At 51.5% G+C, this 19,648-nt stretch overlaps 1 pseudogene; it reads right to left on the reverse strand.

The window, feature by feature from the left end:
• Nucleotides 1–8,530: 8,530 nt before the first annotated feature.
• Nucleotides 8,531–8,912, reverse strand: LOC142072873 (large ribosomal subunit protein eL42-like; annotated as a pseudogene).
• Between the last annotated feature and the right edge of the window lie 10,736 nt (nt 8,913–19,648).

Genomic DNA, 19,648 nt, shown 5'->3' on the forward strand with positions numbered 1-19,648 from the left:
GAAGACCATGAACTTGTGGCCAGGTTACTTCTCACGTCCACAGGCCAAGTGAGCTCCGTCAGGCCAGGCGGATGTGTAGCCCAAAGCAGTTGTGCCCTGGCACCTGCATCCAGTGGCCGTGGGGAAGCCTGGCACCTGTGTCTGATGACTGCTGCACCCAATTACAATTCTTGACTTGGTGCAGCGTGGAGGGGTGGTGGACAGGGGACTGTGTAAGATCCGGCAGCTCCAACTTCCTGTGAGGGCCAGGGCTTCCTGTGAGCCATGCAGGAGTCCAACATACCTGGAACACCGTGGGCAGGACCCTCTGCTGCCCTTCACACATGTGCTAAGGGACTGAAACGTTTCCAATCAGAGCAGCAGCATTTTACATGCAGAGCAGACTGGGAATCAGCCTCAGTGTGCAATGGCCATGCCCCCCCCCCCCGCTCCCTCTTCTCCCTGGCCATGCCCCTACATGGGGGGAGGGGGAAAATATAGGGTGCTAGCCAGAGAAGAGTCCCTCACAGAGCTGGTGGAGATGGGCCCCGGGGGAGGCCAGAGTGGGAGCTGGGAGTGTAACGCCTGGCCCTGGCGCACTGGGGAGAGGTTCCTCCAGTGCTCAGGGTAGCAGTTTGCAGGTGATGCACATGGTGCCCTGGGGCATGGCATGAAGGTGAATCATGCCGCTCTGATGAGTGATTCCCCTTAGCCAGAAAGGGGAACTGACATGCTCAGGGTCCCTAGCCCAATGCAGGGCCATCCACCCCATGCCCAATCCCCCATCTGCTAGTCTCAGCCCCTCCTGGTGATGCACCAGAGCATCACAGTGCAGCCAGGGCTCCTTCTGCCAGTGGCTGGGGGAGGGGAGGCTTGGAGTGTCTCCTTTCAATGAGCCATGCCTCAGGTATGTGCTGGCTGGCTGTGCTCATTCAGAGGGAGATTCAGTGGGGGTGCTGCAATGGCTGGAAGTGCTGTTCACCGGGGGCTGGGATTGAACAGACAGGGCTTGGCACCTCTCAGGGTCAGACCCTGCACCCCATGGCCTGCCCCTTTCTTCACAGGGGCTGCTGGTTATCAGTGGCCCATCTAACCTGGCATCTGGGCTCTGCCAGAGGAAGCAGATCCCCCACCCACGTAATGCATTGGGTCAGTGTTCAATGCTGAAGGAGGTGGGGTCTTCCTAGCACAGGCCAAGGACCCCACTGGCGCTAGATTGTCCTTGTAGCTGTTCCGATTGCAGCTGCACGGGCTAATCAGAGTCCTGCACAGCTCTATCCATTCATCCGTGCTTGTTTGATTCTGATGGGTCTCTGGGCTTCACTGGTATCTGGCATCACAGAGTCCCACAGGGGAGTACATGTTGTGTAATAAAGCTATTTTATAGGAGAGGGAGCTGGGGTTAGGACTCCTGGGTTCTATCTCTGGCTGTAGGGGGCTATCCAGTGGGTTAGAGTCAGGATGTTGGGAGCCAGGACTCCTGGGTTCCATCCCCTGTTCGGGGAGGGGAGTGGGGTTTAGTGACAAGAACTGGGGTGGGGAACGACTCGGATTTTTGCATTCCAGTCCCTATTCTGCTCTGATGTGTTGTGGGACCTTGGGTGAGTCTCTTCACCTTTGTTTCCCGCTTGGTAAAACAGGATTAATAGCCCTGATGTGCTTGCCAGGGGGGCTATGAGCTTGCACCAATCGGTGCAAACGAAGCACTTAGAAATCGTGGTTTGGAGGTCCCGAACTGACGTTAAATTCACTGACTTGTATCTTCATGGTGAGACAGCTCCTTCTTGTAACCAGCTGGGGCAGAAGGGACCATTCATGGCCTGTTCATCCGGCCCATACATACCCCTCGGATAAGATTTTAGAAACACCACAGACAGAGGTGCCCCACTTGAAACCAGTCCTTCCTCCTTACACCTCTAAAGCACCACCTTCCCCTCTTCTCTTTCCCACCCCGCAGACTTGTCAGCGCCTTGGGGTTTGCATGGCTGCACAGTGGCTGGAGGTGGCCTTTGCCATTCTCACGAGAGCATTATTAAATAGTAAACCCTGGTCTCCTGCCCCTCCCCCTCTCTGCTTGGTCATGCTGACTCTTCTATGGAGCATTTTCAGGAGAACAGCCTGAGACACAGCAAACTCGGTGCTGTGGCCTTTGGCTGCCATTCCCTCCCCAGGGTCTCATGCACCAGCCCATCACTCTGTCAGAGGCTGGGTCTGTCTCAGTCAGTCACCGCCAGCTCCATGTGCCCGCTCTTTCTGCAGGTACCTGAGCTTTCTGCAGCTGCTGCTGCCGAGGAGGCCTGTCTCACTGAGGAGGATTCAGGGGCTTGCTCAAGCACCATCCCTGACCCAGGTGCCTTTGGTAATGTGCTCATGAGGGCCAGTCAGATGATCCTGGAAATAAGGGTTTAAGAGCAAATGTCTGATTCCATTTAGTGGCATCACATGTAGCCAGAGCAGGGAGGCATTTTCCCCAGAGATGTTTCTGAGCTGAGGCTGGCCAGCACCTTGGTGGGCTGGGGAGCTGTACCGGGGAAAATCAGAGCAGTGTTGTGTGTGAGGAGATATTTATATGATGTATGAGGATGTGGGCACGTGTAGGCTGAGGGAGTGGTGTACCTATAATGACCGTGCGCTCTGTGTGTGTGTGGGAGGGAAGTGTAGTGTGTGGTATATGTATATTTTGCGTATGTGGTGTATCTATAGTGAGTGTGTATGTTTCTATGTGTATTTGTGTGTGTTGCCAGGCTTAGCTGGCTGAGGGGGCTGGTAGTAGCAATGGAAAAAGCCCTGATAACAAACCAGGCCTCATGAATTCATCACTGAATGATCAAAAAACCCACAAATGAGTCATGTGCCCAGACCGCAGGGCTTGGTTTCTCTCTTGATTTTATCTTGGCCAGGATCATATGTGCACTTGGCCTGTATTCGCTTGCTCACCAGCAGGATGCTGTACCAGGGCCTCGTGGCAAGAGGTGCCAGAGAGAAGTGTCACCATCCTCTCCTCTCTCTGCACTGAGCCCCAGTCGCCCCTGAGCCCTAACCTCCACATGGGGAAGAATGGGGAAAGGCATACACAGAGCCAGCACTCTGGTCTGTGTGTGGTACATGTCCCCAGTGCACCAAGGATGTGAGTCTCTTATATCCCCCCACCTACAGAGGTTGGCTCTTTAGCTCATGAGATCAGGGCTCCATGGGGCCGGGCACTGAAGCTTTAGTGATCCCTGGCTCAATCCCTGAAGTTGGCCAACACATAGTGATTGTCACGTGAGTATAACTTCTGAGCTATGCGTGGCTGCAGAAGGTATTGCTGCTCTAGCTGTAGGGACCTGCTCTTGTAGACTCAGAGGAGGGAGTGTGTGGCTGGGGGGTGATCTGGCAGCTTTTCAGATCCCTTTGAAACCCTACTCAGCAGCAAGCCTTCCCCCACCACGGGGTGGCGGACATGGAGACCTCACCAACGCTAGCCCTGGCATAGGCGCGGTGCTGATTCTAGGGACTGAAGGAAGTGTCTCTTAATGTGCATTTGTGCAGTGCCCAGCACAATGGGGGCCCTGATCTCCCTCAGGAGCTGTGCAGCACCTGGTACAATGGGTCCCACTCATCTCTGTTGGGCTCTGTACAGGACCTGGCGTGATGGGGGGCTTCTGATCTTGATGGAGGTCTGTGCCGCACCTGACACAATGGGGGCTCTGATGTCAGCTGGGGTCTGTGGAGCTCCAGACACAGTGGGGCCCCGATCCCTGGTGATGGCCTCTAGATGCTACTGTGATAATGCTACTAAATGGCGGGGCCTCACCTGTCTGTCTCTCATATCCAGTCTCTCTCTGGCAGGAAGGATTTGCAGTTGTGAGGTGGAGGGCGGGCCAGGCCCAGCCTCACCTCACTCTTTATGATCTCTTTGATCAGAGAAACCTGTTCTGCAGTCTCCCTCTCCGCAGCATTGCAGGCTCTTACTTGTCATCTGTCTCCTCTTGCACTGGCCCGCCTGGGGATGGGAGAGACAGGGAGCTCTCTCTGAACAGCAAGGACTGGCCAGACATGTCTCCCATCCCAACATATTGTGGAGGGAGGAGAATGGGGGAGGGAGGGCAGGCTAGGGTCAATTTAACTTTAGGGCTTGCTTCCATGGAGATGGGGACAACAGACCCCTGTTCTCTTTGCCCCCACACCTGGGCTGAGCATGTCCACACAAGTGGCTGATGTACAGGAGACATGTCTGCTGGGGGTGTGGGGGGCGCTGCTGGTTTGGGGCAGGGATTCCCCCATTAATACCACAGCGCCGTGGCACTGGATGGAGACCCAGTGTGGCTGGGGCCATGTGAGACAAGCCTGAGTGAAACCGGAGGGGGGGCAGGGACATGGAGGCAAGGCTGGGCCTCCCCAAACTCCTGCTCCCTCCTCAAGTGAGTCAGGCTGTTTCTGTCCATCTGCTGCCAGGCAGGCAGTGGAGGGAGGCAGCCGGGTGCACCCACAGCTTTGTTTGAGAAGGTGGAGCCCTGTTTGCACTTGAATTCTCTGCAAAGGCGAAAGACAATCAGAAAGACCCAGCCTGTCCTGAGCAGCTGCCAATCCCAGCCTGCTGGATGGGACCCATGCGGCTGGCTGGGCTTCCCCAGGAGAAACTTCCCTGCACTTGGAGTGGGGAAGCCACACTTCCTCCTCCTACCCCACTGGCTGTGGAGAAGCAGTGTAGTGCTGGTTGCCATGGATACCAAACCATAATAAAGGCACATAGGCCCTGGGCTGGTATTGCCAGGCAACTGCAATGACAGCTCAAGACCCAAACAGGGAAACCCCTAGTCTGAATGACTCACCCGCTCACTCAGCTGCTGACTGAGGGGTGGTGCAAAGGGCCGAGCCCCCAGGAGAGTAGCACAAGCTGCAATGTGCACTGCCTGTGTCACTAACAGCATGCTGAGGGGATGCAGAGAGCCTGAACCGACTTGGGAATCCTTTCCACAGGGTGAAGGGAGCCTCGTGGCTGAGGCCCAGCACCTGGTAGTCAGGACTCCTGGTTCCATTCTCAACTTCCTTTGTGACCTTGGACAAGTCGTGTCCTGTCCCTGCACCTCCGCTGCTGAGTGTCATGGAGGTGCAGGCCTTGTGCTGCGTCCCAGCCTTTTAGCAGTCTCCTGGGAGCGATGCTGGTTGGGTGCCAGACCCTAGGGGTCCATACATTTTACCAGGGTGAGCTCTGCAGCTCTCCAGCTCCAAGACTGAGCCCTGGAGGCTCTAGTACCTCCACTTCTCATCGTGAGCCCCTGCAATGAGTCCACCTTTGTTCAAAGGCCTGTAGAGACTCTGTACCTTTGAGGCGCAATGCAAACAGTGAATATCTTTAGTGATACAGGGAAGCCTTTTCAAAACGAGGTGGCGGTTATGAGTCCTCTGGGAATGCAGCATTAGGAAGCCCTTAGGTTAGCATGGGAAAGTCAGGCTCAAGTCAGAGTCCATCGTGGTAGAAGCAATGGCCCCCAACACAGCAGGCCCCTCTGAGGTCCATCTTGGCTCCTCGTCTCCGTGTCTGTTAGAAGTGGTGTGTCTGTGAGCCCAGTTCTTAGCACGGGCCTGCTCTTCAATACAAAGTTAGGCCAGCATCAGGCACCTTGTGCCGACCTATCTGTGAATGTGTCTACACTCAGATTTGTCTCTAGCCAATGTAAGTGCCCCATTATGGCGACGCAGTAAAACCATGTCCCCGATTGGCAGGGAGTCATGGTTGACCTACTTAGGGCAATGCAGTGTGAGTGTAGACACTGCATGACCTGTCTCGATCCTAACAGTCCTCCAGCAGCTGTTCCACAATGCCCCATTCTCAGTGACAGTGACCGCTCTGGTCACAATTTTAAATTCCATTGCCCAGGGGTCACAGAGACTGGATGCCACCTTCCATCACCTCCCCTTTAAACCCCTATGTGTGTGTTTTTTAAATGCCTTTTCCTGATTGCCCACCTTGGGAAGCACACCTGGCAGGTTTCCCTAGTTGCCCAACCGACCATGCCAGCTCTATGCACACGGAGAGGTACTACATGCAGTCCTGCCTGGAGCAGACAGGACGTATTGGATCCCCTGGGCCTGTGGGGAGAAGAGGCTGTGCAAACACAGCTATGGATCAGCAGTAGAAATGTGGACATCTACAGGCAGATTGCATAGGAGGTACAGGTGAAGGGGTCTGACAGGGAACAGCAGCAGTGCTGTGTGAAAATGAATGAATTTTACCAGGGATACCACAAGGCCAGGGAGTACACAATAGATCTGGTGTTGTGCCACAGACCTGTCAGGGCTACAATGAACTTGCATGGCATATGTGGTGGAGACTCCACCAGCACCCTGCAGACCATTTGATACCTTGGAGGAGCCCGAGATAGGGAGGCCAAAGCCAGACAGTTCTCGTTTTGACTGGTTTGTCTCCTGTCTGGTACAAGGACAAAACCACTTGTGGTTTTGTCTGTATCACATGGGATGCCATTTTGAAAGCATGCCACTTCACCCCCACCAGCCTGATCTTGCAGGCACACTGCATGCAAGCTCAGACTGGTGGGGGAAGAGTGGCGCGCTCTTCAAAATGGCCTCCCCCATGTGGCGTGACCATCATGCAGACAGGGGAGGGCCCATGCTGTTCTCGGAAGTGCTGGAATGTCTGGTATTCCAGGAATGCGTAAGGGGCTACCTTACTCTGAGACAGAGAACCCTGCCATGAACAGCAAGGAGGAGGAGGAGGAGGAAGAAGAGGAAGAGGAGGGGGCAGATGCTGTGAGGGACTCCAGCCATGCTGTGAGCCAGCACCTGTTTGAGACTCCATCCTGCCAGGTGAGCACACATGAGCCTAATGAAGGGGAAGGGAAGTCAGGTAAGCATGTCCATGCATTTTTCCTTACAATGTTTACGTTTAAAGGTGGTACCCAGTTCATCTCCAAGTTAACAAGACAAAAGTATTGACTTTTCATTGTTTTCCTCGCATGAGAGGAGAGAGAGGTACCTCGCATGAGAGGAGAGAGAGGTACAACAAACAGAGGCAGAGTTGCAATCTGCTTTTCATTCACTTCTTGAGTTAGGTGTGTGAGGCGGTATGCGGAGCACTTTGTGGATGTACATACAGGTGTCCCATTTATCCTCCTGAGAGATCTTGAAACTTTCATGGAGATACTCTGCAGTCCTCTCCCAAGGGTTTCTAGGGATGGCTGCCTTATGTCTTCCTCCACGGTAGGACACTTCCCCATGCCATTCTGCAAAGACCTCGGCTGGAACCATTGCAGTAAACAGGTTAGCAGCATATGGGTCAGGGTGGCTTTGGGGTGCCAGTAGCAGCTGTATTCTCTGTGCCTTTGTGACCCTCAAGAGTGAGATCTCAGCTAAAATCACCATGGCCTGTGGAAATAGTGCCAATATTCACTGCCATTGCCCTACATTCATAGGGACCAACATTGATAGCTTCATGCAGCAGATGAGCCTTTTCCCTTTCACTGCTCGCTGGCTGTACTCATTATGGCTGTGGCTGGAGAACGGTGCTGTGCCAAGGTGCAGTGTCAATAAGCATGCCTTATTCAAAGTGTTTATGGGTCTAAAAGAAGGGAGCTTTGAAAAGTGTATTTCCCTTTTGCTGTGACTGTAAATCCAGTGGTGCAGCTGACTGTTTTCATCAGCACATTTGGGCATTGTGGCCTTGGAGAGTGCCCCCTCCACACTCACAGAGCACGTGACCCTGATGAGGAGAAAGAAGACGAGGGAGGACATGTTCAGAGAGATCCTGCAAGCCAGTGCTGGATCAGACTGTAAACAAAGGAGCCTGGAGGGCCAATATGACTGAAGGCGTGAAGAAAGGCAGAGAGGATAGGAAAAAGGCCCAGGAGTCATCAGGACAAGAAGCGGGAAATGCACCAGGACATAGTGGGTCTTCTCAGGCAGCAAACCCAAATGCTGCAGACCCTGGTTGGCCTACAGGTCCAAAATCCTGGACTTTCCACTCTTTGCATTCTTGGAGAACTCCCTGGTCACCACTCCCTACATCCCCCCACATACCACTTGGCATCACAGCATGTATGATTACCCTGGCACTCCTCATGAAAGAAAACCACAGCTTCACACACCAACCGTGGTTCTCACACGTGTATATGTGTAGCAACAACAGACTACATGTGCACTCAAATGAACAGAAATGTTTACTCCCTTTCTAATTTTAAATTTTCACTCCCATTAAGTTATGTGAAAAACTGTATAACATTGCATGTGGTTTGTTTTGGGGTTTGCACACTGATTTTCTGCACTGTTTTTTCCTAAATACAAACACTCTATTATCTTTATTACTTCACAATAAATATTGCAGAATGCACAGTGGTACTCAAAGCAAACAGTACTTGTAAGTGCACACCAAGCACCACAGAATTCATAGCTTCAGGAGTATACCCAGCCACATTTATAAATGTACAGCAAGCACGATACAATTCTTAGTGACACCCAAAGCTCCAGGCCCAGGGAACGTTCCAGCAGAGAATGCTACTGTGGCTTACTGGTAAAGTGCTCTTTCAAAGCCTCCATTAACTGCATAGCTTCATTTTTTTTCTTTCTTTCCACGTACTTTAATGGATTCCATAACAATGGACAAGATGGAGTTTAGAACTGGATCACCTGGCCCTTTCTCTTCTTGTCTCCTCCCAGCTCAAAGCGCTTGCACCTCTTAGTGGCCCAGCATTCGCTTGGACCCTGCAGTTGGGCTCCACACACTCAAGCCTCAGCACAATTTTATTCGTGGTCTTGGCCTTCTTACAGAAGATAGGCTTTGTCTGACCACCATAACCACTCTGCTTCCGATCCTGTCTCCTCTTTCCCTGAGCGTAGAGAGAGTCCTTGCCCTTCTTGTACTGGGTCACTTTGTGCAGCTGGTGCTTGCCACATTTCTTGCAGTAAGTCCTGCAGGTTTTGGGGACTTTCACCATCCTGCCAGCAGCAGCAGCATCGGGGCTCTTGTAATAGCACTTGTGTCTGGGTGTTGAAGGGTGGTAGACAGCTACTTGGCCTTCACCCCGGCAGCAGCTTTTCCCCCTTTGCCTCAAAGATATTGTGCAGGACACAACAGGCAGCTATAACCAGGGGGATATTTTTCTCACTGTGTCTCAATCTAGTGAGTAAACACTGCCAGAGTCCCTTCAATTTATCAAAAGCACATTCAGCAGGCGTTCTGCACCTGCTGAGCCTGTAGTTGAATTTTTCCTTGGTGCTGCCGAGGAGGCCAGTGTATGGCTTCATGAGCCCAAGGAGCAAGGGGTAGGCTGGGTCCCCCAGAATCAGAACTGGCATTTGAGTATGCCAGTGGTAATGCTCTAGGCTGGAAAGAATGTCCCTGCTTGCAGCTTTCTGAACAGCCCGGTGTTCTTAAAGATGCGAGTGTCATGTACTGTTCCTGACCAGCCCACACTGATATCGGTGAAGCGTCCCCAGTGAACCACCATTGCTTGCATAGCCATAGAAAAGTAGCCAATTCAGCTGATCTATGGTGTGGCAAGGTGAGCTGTCTATCACCCCACCTCAGTGCGGGAACCCTCTGGCTGCAAGCCATTGATATTTCCTGCACATTGCCCAAGAATCAGTCCTGTGTAACAGGAGACGATTAATGGTCTTACATACTTACATGACAATGGCCCACACTGGGGGGGGGGGGGGGGGAGCATGAGCTGTTATAGCAGAAGTAAGGGTGAGACAAGACAGAACTGAGGTGGGGGGAATCAAATCAGTATCTTAGATGTCTGTATACTAATGCGAGACGTATGGGGAATAAGCAGGAAGAACTCGAAATGCTCGTAAATAAACACAACTATGACATAGCTGGCATCACAGAGACTTGGTGGGATAATACCAAGTCTGGAAGATTGGTATAGAAGGATATGGCTTGCTCAGGAAGGACAGGCAGGGAATAAAGGGAGGAGGTGTTGCCTTATATATTAAAAATGTATACACTTGGACTGAGGTTGAGATAGAAAAAAGAGACAGATATGTTGAAAGTCTCTGGCTAAGGATAAATGGGGTAAAAAACAAGGGTGATGTCATGATAGGGGTCTACTACAGATCACCAAACCAGGAAGAAGAGGTGGATGAGGCTTTTTTTAAACAATGAACAAAATCATCCAAAGCACAGGACTTGGTGGTGATGGGGGACTTCAACTACCCAGACATCTGTTGGGAAAATACCACAGCAGAGCACAGATTATCCAACAAGTTCTTGGAATGTATTGGAGACCATTTTTTATTTCAGAAGGTGGAGAAAGCTACTGGGGGGAGGCTGTTCTAGATTTGATTTTGACAAGTAGGGAGGAACTGGTTGAGAATTTGAAAGTGGAGGGCAACGTGGGTGAATGTGATCATGAAACGGTAGAGTTCACGATTCTAAGGAATGGTAGGAGGGAGAACAGCACTATAAAGACAGTGGATTTCAAGAGGGCAGACTTTAGCAAACTTAAGGAGTTGGTAGGTAAAATCCCCTGGGAAGCAAGTCTAAGGGGAAAAACAATTGAAGACATTGGCAGTTTTTCAAAGAGGCATTATTAAGGGCACAAGAGCAAACTATCCCATTGCGTAGGAAAGATAGGAAGTATGGCAAGATACCACCCTGGCTTAACCAGGAAATCTTCAATGATCTCAAACTCAAAAAAGTGTCCTACAAAAAGTGAAAACTAGATCAAATTACAAAGGATGAATATAAACAAATAACACAAGTATGTAGGGACAAAATTAGAAAAGCCAAGGCACAAACGAGATCAAACTAGCTAGGGACATAAAAGGAAACAAGAAAACATTCTACAGATACATTAGAAGCAAGAGGAAGACCAAGGACAGAGTAGGCCGTTACTCAATGAGGGGGGAAAGACAACAAAAGAAAATGTGGAAATGGCAGAGGTGCTTAATGACTTCTTTGTTTCGGTTTTCACCAAGAAGGTTGGTGGCGATTGGATGTCTAACATAGTGAATGCCAGTGAAAATGAGGTAGGATCAGAGTCTAAAATAGGGAAAGAACAAGTCAAAAATTTCTTAGACAAGTTAGATGTCTTCAAATCACCAGGGCCTGATGAAATGCATCTTAGAATACTCAAGGAGCTGATTGAGGAGATATCTGAGCCATTAGCAATTATCTTTGAAATCATGGAAGATGAGAGACATCCCAGAAGACTAGAAAAGGGCAAATATAGTGCCCATCTATAAAAAGGGAAATAAGGACAACCCAGGGAATTACAGACCAGTCAGCTTAATTTCTGTACCTGGAAAGATAATGGAGCAAATAATTAAGCAATCAATTTGCAAACACCTAGAAGATAATAAGGTGATACATAACAGTCAGTATGGATTTGTCAAGAACAACTCGTGTCAAACCAACTGGATAGCTTTCTTTGACTGGGTAACAAGCCTTGTGGATGGGGCGAAGCAGTAGATGTGATATATCTTGACTTTAATAAGGTTTTTGATACTGTCTAACATGACATTCTCATAAACAAACTAGGGAAATACAACCTAGATAGAGCCACTATAAGGTGGGTGCATAACTGGTTGGAAAATCTTTCCCAGAGAGTAGTTATCAGTGGTTCACAGTCACGCTGGAAGGGCATAACAAGTGGGGTCCCGCAGGGATCGGTTCTGGGTCCGGTTCTGTTCAATATCTTCATCAATGATTTAGATAATGGCATAGAGAGTACACTTATAAAGTTTGTGCACGATACCAAGCTGGGAGGGGTTGCAAGTGCTTTGGAGGATAAGATTGAAATTCAAAATGATCTGGACAAACTGGAGAAATGGTCTGAAGTAAATAGGATGAAATTCAATAAGGACAAATGCAAAGTACTCCACTTAGGAAGGAACAATCAGTTGCACACATACAAAATGGGAAATGATTGCCTAGGAAGGAGTACTGTGGAAAGGGATCTGGGGGATCATAGTGGATCACAAGTCAACAATGTAATGCTGTTGCAAAAAAACCAAACATCATTCTGGGATGTATTAGTAGGAGTATTGTAAGCAAGACATTGTAATTCTTCCGCTCTACTCCACGCTGATTAGGCCTCAACTGGAGTATTGTGTCCAGTTCTGGGTGCCACATTTCAGGAAAGATGTGGACAAATTGGAGAAAGTCCAGAGAAGAGCAAATAAAAATGATGAAAGGTCTAGAAAACATGACCTATGAGGGAAGATTGAAAAAATTGGGTTTGTTTACTCTGGAGAAGAGAAGACTGAGAGGGGACATGATAACAGTATTTTCAAGTACATAAAAGGTTGTTACAAGGAGGAGGGAGAAAAATTGTTCTTCTTAACCTGTGAGGATAGGACAAGAAGCAATGGGCTTAAATAGCAGCAAGGGCGGTTTAGGTTGGACATTAGGAAAAACTTCCTAACTGTCAGAGTGGTTAAGCACTGGAATAAATTGCCGAGAGAGGTTGTGGAATATCCATCATTGGGGATTTTTAAGAGCAGGTTGGACAAACACCTGTCAGGGATGGTCTAGATAATACTTAGTCCTGCCTTGAATGCAGGGGACTGGACTAGATTACCTCTCAAGGTCCCTTCCAGTTCTATGATTCTATGATTTACCACTAACCGGTAGCAATCCAGTGTTTCAAACTTGGAGAGCACGATCGCCCCTTGCTTCTCCACTGTCAATGCAGCTCTCATTCTGGTGCCCTTGCACAGGAAATGAACTGGGTCAAGCTCTACACACAGATCCAGGAATGTGGCCTTTCGCATCCAAAAGTTCTGCAGCTATTGCTTGTCATTCCAAACCTGCACTACAATGCAGACCACCAGTCAATGCTTGTTTCTTGGGCCCAGAAGCAGCGCTCCACCTTGTGCATCCGCTCTGAGAACAGCACCGCCAACCTGGAATTGCTTTTTGCTATGAGCCACAGCACACTGTCCTCAGAGAAACAGTCATGTCCCCTGTTGTTGCTGTACTTCCTGCAGGTGTGCAAATAGAAGAGGATCTTGCATCCTGTGTTCACAGCATTCATGAGAACAGTGTAGAACTCTGCAGGCTCCATGCTTCTGTCAGACAGTGGACATGGAAAAGTGCCATGCGGGATTTTAAAAAATGACATGAAAATGATGAGACATGGATGGCGTTATGGGATGGACAAAGCATGCCGGGAACTTGACCTCTAGCTCCCAGAGATCCCGGGGTGAGTCATTTCTATCTCACAAAATGTTGCAAAAATATCCTACAAGGCATTCTGCTGGATGGGCGCACATGGGACACTGGAATGCCTATTTATAGTGCACCACACTTTACGTTGACACAAGCACACCTGGTGAGCATGAATTGCAGCTAATTATGCATGTGCCCGAGAGACATACAAACTGTGGCAGCTGTACACTGAGGTAACTTGTGTTGACCAAAGTTTGTAGTGTAGACATGGCCAAAGCCACCTCATGCCTTGTCCCTTTGGTCTCCTGCCTCCAGTGATGTGGTGTTCACATGTCCAGCCTAGTTTGGCTTCCATTCCTTAAGTGTCAATGTTCTGGTCATTGTCTCTTCCACTGTCTCTTCCAGGCCTTTCATTCATGTGTTGAATCCAACCAGTTCTTGTTAAAGTATCTGGTCCCAACCCAGACAGCATATGTGACATTTGGCCATACCTCATTTCCCTTTCCTTTACCAGAAGTCAATCCATTTAAACCCAGAAGATAGCAATATAAAGTGGGTGGGTAAACTGAAGCAAACATATGGCTCATAAAACTATTACCCAAAATTCCCACATTCCTCACACTAAGATTGACCAGTTTCCCATGGAGGCTCCATTCATGTTTGCAGTGGGGTGTCTGGAAGCTGTGGGGGTGGGATGGGGAAGAGTACTAGTTGGATGAGGAGCTGGAAGAGGGGAAACTGGGAATGGCTGGACAAGGAACCAGGGGTTGGGAGAGAGCTAGCACTCGCTGTCCAAATGCTTACTCCCTGGGCTCAGTGCTGACCCCCCAGTAGCTTAAACACCCCCTCTCCCAGAACTCCACCCAAAGGTGTGAGCCTCTTCTCCCAGGAGGCCTGGATATGTAGCATGTAACACATGCAGATATTTTTCAGTCTCATGCCATTACCCTTTTACTTAACAGATAAAGCATGAGAGAGTTCAGATCATATAGAAAACAACAAATGTCCTAACTGTGATGCCCCTCACTAGCTCACCGTTTCCATGGAAGACCAGCTATATTCAGGTAGGTAAACAGGGTTCCCTGCCTCATTGGGCTTCTAGATGCTGGGTTGCCTCTCCTTCATCCTGAGCTGGAGAAAAAGTGCCCTAAAGAAGAACAGCAGCTCCTGCCCTTCTATAACTTTTAGCTCCCTCTGTCAGGTGATGTCCTGCTCAGCCTCCTCCGGGGATCACAGACCCCTACCAGGTGACTTTATGTTCAAGGTGATCTCTCCCCTGACAAATCAATTCTCCTGGCTGGGAGCCAGACTATTGATTAGAGCTATTCCATTTCAATGGAAGAGCACTTTAAGTCAAGGACCCTCTTTTGTCCTTTTGCTACCAGCTTTTGGAATTTCAGCCACAGAAGGGAGCAAACAGCCAATAAAGGAGTCAAAGGGGCAGCACAATCAAAGTGGAGTTTCCATCTTGGTAAAGATCCTTGCGGAGAGAATTCCATCATCTCACACCGAATTCATAGCCTGTACAGGCAGAGTCCCAAGTCATCATACTGTACAAATCACTTTTCGCAGGTGGTCACTGATTGTGTGTTCCTCATTTCCTGGGTTCCCAATGTCAATCTTGGGGATCTCGCTTGTAGAAGTGCTCAACCCGCACGGCTGTTACTGAAGTTAATGGGACTGAGCAGGGCTTTGCAAATATAACATGGTATATGACGCTAAGTTCTCTGAAAAATCAGGCCCTAGGTGTCTCAAAGTTGGCACCCAAAATTAGTGGCTACTTTTGACCTTAATCTCTCCTTGCCTTAGTTCCCAGTCTGTAAAATGGGCATAAACCTCTCTCACCTCCCAAAGATGTTGTGAAGTTACTTTAATTAATATTCAGGAAGCACTCCAATAATTATAGTGATAGCCACAGAAAAGCCCATGAGGAAATAGATAATTTTGTATTAAGAGCAGCGTTTGAACAGTGTGCTGTAAACAAGGCCTGGAGCCACACATTGATCAATGAGGTGAAAACAAAATACTGAATACTGCTCATTAAATGAGCACTGTCCATCCTGTCGATGAGGCAGGAATCTTGTGGAAAAAATAGCCTGTGAATATATAATTACAGGCAGTATAGTAATCTGTGTGCTCAAAGGGGCTGAATTAAGAATAACTTAATGCAGTTTTTCCCAGACTTGTTCCGCTGCTTGTGCAGGGAAAGCCCCTGGCGGGCCGCGCCGGTTTGTTTATCTGCTACGTCCACAGGTTCAGCCGATCGCGGCTCCCAGTGGCCGCGGTTTGATGCTCCAGGCCAATGGGAGCTGCTGGAAGCGGCGGACAGTACATCCCTCGGCCCGCGCTGCTTCCCGCAGCCCCCGTTGGCCTGGAGCAGCGAACTGCAGCCAGTGGGAGTCGCGATAGGCCGAACCTGCGGATGCGGCAGGTAAACAAACTGGCACGGCCCGCCAGGGGCTTTCCCTGCGCAAGCGGCGGAACAAGTCTGGGAAACACTGACTTAATGGATAACACTGGATAATTATGGATAACACTGTCATTTCCTCACTTTGGACTGCTTGGCTTTGCCACCTTAACAATGTTCTTTAAATGCAGTTTGTGCATGTGATATATGTCACTGGAAAGGTGACAGCAGCATCACCTCCTTTCACAGATGGAGAAACTGAGGCACTGAGGAAGGGACTTGCCCGAGGTCACCCAGCAGGTCAGTGGGAGAGAGAACCAGAGTGCAGGTTTGCTGACTCCCATGCCAGTAGCCCACTACCTGGACCAGATGGCCTCCCCTTTAAATTAACCTGCCCCCTCCCTAGAGCACCTTTTACTGTGTGCCCCATTGCCTGGCTCTCTGGGTGCACCAGTAAGTACAACTAGCTGATGTTTCCACCTGGGGCTGGATGACAAATACCCACAAAGTGTCATTTAACTCCTCTGTGAAGGGAGTGGCTTCCCCACACTGTGCTTTCAGACCCCCAGGTTGCCTCACCCATCCATAAGGAAGTGACGCCGGCTTGATCACTGGAGTGATCTTTACCCCTTGAGCCTCCTGAACCCAAGGGCCTGCCATAAAGTGAAGCGTTTCCACCCTGCCACCACAAAGTGCCTAGATGCTGCAGGGAGCTGTGCGGCTGCCCCTCTGGGGTCCCTGTGCTTGGGGAGAGGGGGGTGCAGAGCCCTGTGTCCCTTCGTGACCCACCTGCCTTCTTCAGCTTCTCTCCTGGGTGTGAATTCCAGTGGCTTTCCCAGCTGGGATTCCTGGGATTGCCCTGCAGCAGGTGGGGGCTGACCTCTGGTCTTTTAAAGGCAGCAGGTCAGTCACTTAAGCCCCCTCTCTAGTTCAATGAGATGGATTACAACAAACAACAACCCCCCTCTATGGTGCAACAGCCTGCATGGGGTGCATTTCAAACTAGAGTTGCTGGATGGCTTGTAACTGATAAACAAAGCTGAGGGCTGGGGTGTTTATAACGGAGGCTGAGCAGGGCTCATGTGATATTTATAGCATCTAAACAAACCAAACTCACTGGGTCATTATAGCTTGTAAACAAACTTGGCGGTTGCGGGGTAAGGACTGGTGGCTGAAACCACAGGCTACTCCATGCCTGACTGCCACAGGCTCTTATTAGGGGCTCAGTACAGGATCTCACTTGTGTGAGCAGAAATTCTTATTCCCAGCTTTCCCCTCCAGCCACTCTTTGCTGTCCTTTGGCTGAGGCATGAAGCACCAGTAGCCAGCGAATGAAGCTTGGGCTGGGAGCCAGGGGCTCTGGAGTCCTCATTCTGGATTCACTTCTGACCTGCGGCTAGTTCAGTGCCTCACAAGTGGATCGTGAGGGTTACTGAGCTCGTAAGGGCTGGGGAAATGCAGAGCTCTGTCTAGGTGCGAGATATTATTGTGGTGTGCTAAAGGAAGGCCTGGTAGAGTCACCAATGCAGCAGTTCCAGGGAGGCAGGGATGGAGACCCTTGCAGGCACTTTCAAAATACCAGGCTTCGGCTGGAGATGGGACAGAACAGGAGAACCCAGATCTACCGTGTGTTATGGAGAAGGAAGGATCTTGTAGTTAAAGCAATGAACTTGGGTTCAGTAGCTGGAGCTGCTAAGGTACCTGTGTGATTTGGAGCAAATCATTTCTCTGTCAGTACCACGGAGGAAGCTGGGAGGGGCTCAGGAGCTATGGAGAAGGGGACTGTGTATGTACCTAGGCTGAAATATAAGGTTGCTAGTTTCATGCAGTGGCTATAACATAGGAATATCTTCCTGATCTTCAGGCATGTGTACTGCACTCTCCATCAGACACAGCCCAATTGTTCATTTTGGAAATGCTCATTAGTAAGTGTTAGCAAACCATTGACAGCAGAGAGAGAGGAGTGGGGAAGGCAGGTGGAAGAAGATGGGAAACAGGAAAGTGGGGGGAAAAAATGAATTTCTGAGAAAAGTCAATAAGGAAGCTGCAGCACAGAAAGGCTGTCTTTGGTACATGTCTTACTCCAGGACACTCACTGGGACATGTAAGGCCATAATTAGGTATTTAACACAAAACGTGATGAGTAAGTTGAGTAATGGGAAAGGGCTATTAAAAGCCAGGTCTGGGCCTGAATGACAGCAGACGCTTCCAAAGTCATGTTTCAAATAAAAAAAACAAAAAAAGCAGTATGGAAGAGACTTAAACACTGGGTGCCTTGTGATTTTGAAGGAATATTCTTTGCTTGGAAACCATGTTAGAATGCTGAGATGCAGCCACATCTTGGTGCGACAAAGGTCTCTAGAGCAGAGGGGACGCAGTTGTGTGGGGGGGCTGGAGGTGCCGGGTGCTGTGCTGGAGCAGAGGGGACGCAGTTGTGTGTGTGGGGGGGCTGGAGGTGCCGGGTGCTGTGCTGGAGCAGAGGGGACACAGTTGTGTGTGTGTGTGTGGGGGGGGCTGGAGGTGCCGGGTGCTGTGCTGGAGCAGAGGGGACGCAGGTGTGTGGGGGGGCTGGAGGTGCCGGGTGCTGTGCTGGAGCAGAGGGGACGCAGTTGTGTGTGGGGGGCTGGAGGTGCCGGGTGCTGTGCTGGAGCAGAGGGGACGCAGTTGGGGGGAGGGGGAGCTGGAGGTGCCAGGTGCTGTGCGGGAGCAGAGGGGACGCAGTTGTGTGTGTGGGGGGGCTGGAGGTGCCGGGTGCTGTGCTGGAGCAGAGGGGACGCAGTTGTGTCGGGGGGGTGCTGGAGGTGCCGGGTGCTGTGCTGGAGCAGAGGGGACGCAGGTGTGTGTGTGTGGGGGGGGGTTGGAGGTGCCGGGTGCTGTGCTGGAGCAGAGGGGACGCAGGTGTGTGTGTGGGGGGCTTGAGGTGCCGGGTGCTGTGCTGGAGCAGAGGGGACCCAGTTGTGTGGGGGGGGGCTTGAGGTGCTGGGTGCTGTGCTGGAGCAGAGGGGACGCAGGTGTGTGGGGGGCCTGGAGGTGCCGGGTGCTGTGCTGGAGCAGAGGGGACGCAGTTGTGTGGGGGGGGCTTGAGGTGCTGGGTGCTGTGCTGGAGCAGAGGGGACGCAGGTGTGTGGGGGGCTGGAGGTGCCGGGTGCTGTGCTGGAGCAGAGGGGACGCAGTTTTGGGGGGGGGGGGGCTGGAGGTGCCGGGTGCTGTGCTGGAGCGGAGGGGACGCAGTTGTGTGTGTGTGTGTGGGGGGGGGCTGGAGGTGCCGGGTGCTGTGCTGGAGCAGAGGGGACGCAGTTGTGTGTGTGGGGGGGCTGGAGGTGCCGGGTGCTGTGCTGGAGCAGAGGGGACGCAGGTGTGTGGGGGGCTGGAGGTGCCAGGTGCTGTGCTGGAGCAGAGGGGATGCAGTTGTGTGTGTGGGGGGGGCTGGAGGTGCCGGGTGCTGTGCTGGAGCAGAGGGGACGCAGTTGTGGGGGGGGGCTGGAGGTGCCGGGTGCTGTGCTGGAGCAGAGGGGACGCAGGTGTGTGTGTGGGGGGGCTGGAGGTGCCGGGTGCTGTGCTGGAGCAGAGGGGATGCAGTTGGGGGGGGGCTGGAGGTGCCGGGTGCTGTGCTGGAGCAGAGGGGACGCAGGTGTGTGTGTGGGTCTTGAGGTGCCAGGTGCTGTGCTGGAGCAGAGGGGACGCAGGTGTGGGGGGGGCTGGAGGTGCCGGGTGCTGTGCTGGAGCAGAGGGGATGCAGTTGTGTGTGTGTGGGGGGGGGGCTGGAGGTGCCGGGTGCTGTGCTGGAGCAGAGGGGACGCAGGTGTGTGTGGGGGGCTTGAGGTGCCGGGTGCTGTGCTGGAGCAGAGGGGACGCAGGTGTGGGGGGGGGGCTGGAGGTGCCGGGTGCTGTGCTGGAGCAGAGGGGATGCAGTTGTGTGTGTGTGTGTGGGGGGCTGGAGGTGCCGGGTGCTGTGCTGGAGCAGAGGGGACGCAAGTGTGGGGGGGGGGGGGGCTGGAGGTGCCGGGTGCTGTGCTGGAGCAGAGGGGATGCAGTTGTGTGTGTGTGTGGGGGGGGGCTGGAGGTGCCGGGTGCTGTGCTGGAGCAGAGGGGATGCAGTCGTGTCTGGGGGCTGATTGTTCCTGGGGCCATCTTGTAGCAGGTTT

Source organism: Caretta caretta, chromosome 7, assembly GCF_965140235.1.
Source record: "Caretta caretta isolate rCarCar2 chromosome 7, rCarCar1.hap1, whole genome shotgun sequence".
NCBI classification, from domain to species: domain Eukaryota; kingdom Metazoa; phylum Chordata; order Testudines; family Cheloniidae; genus Caretta; species Caretta caretta.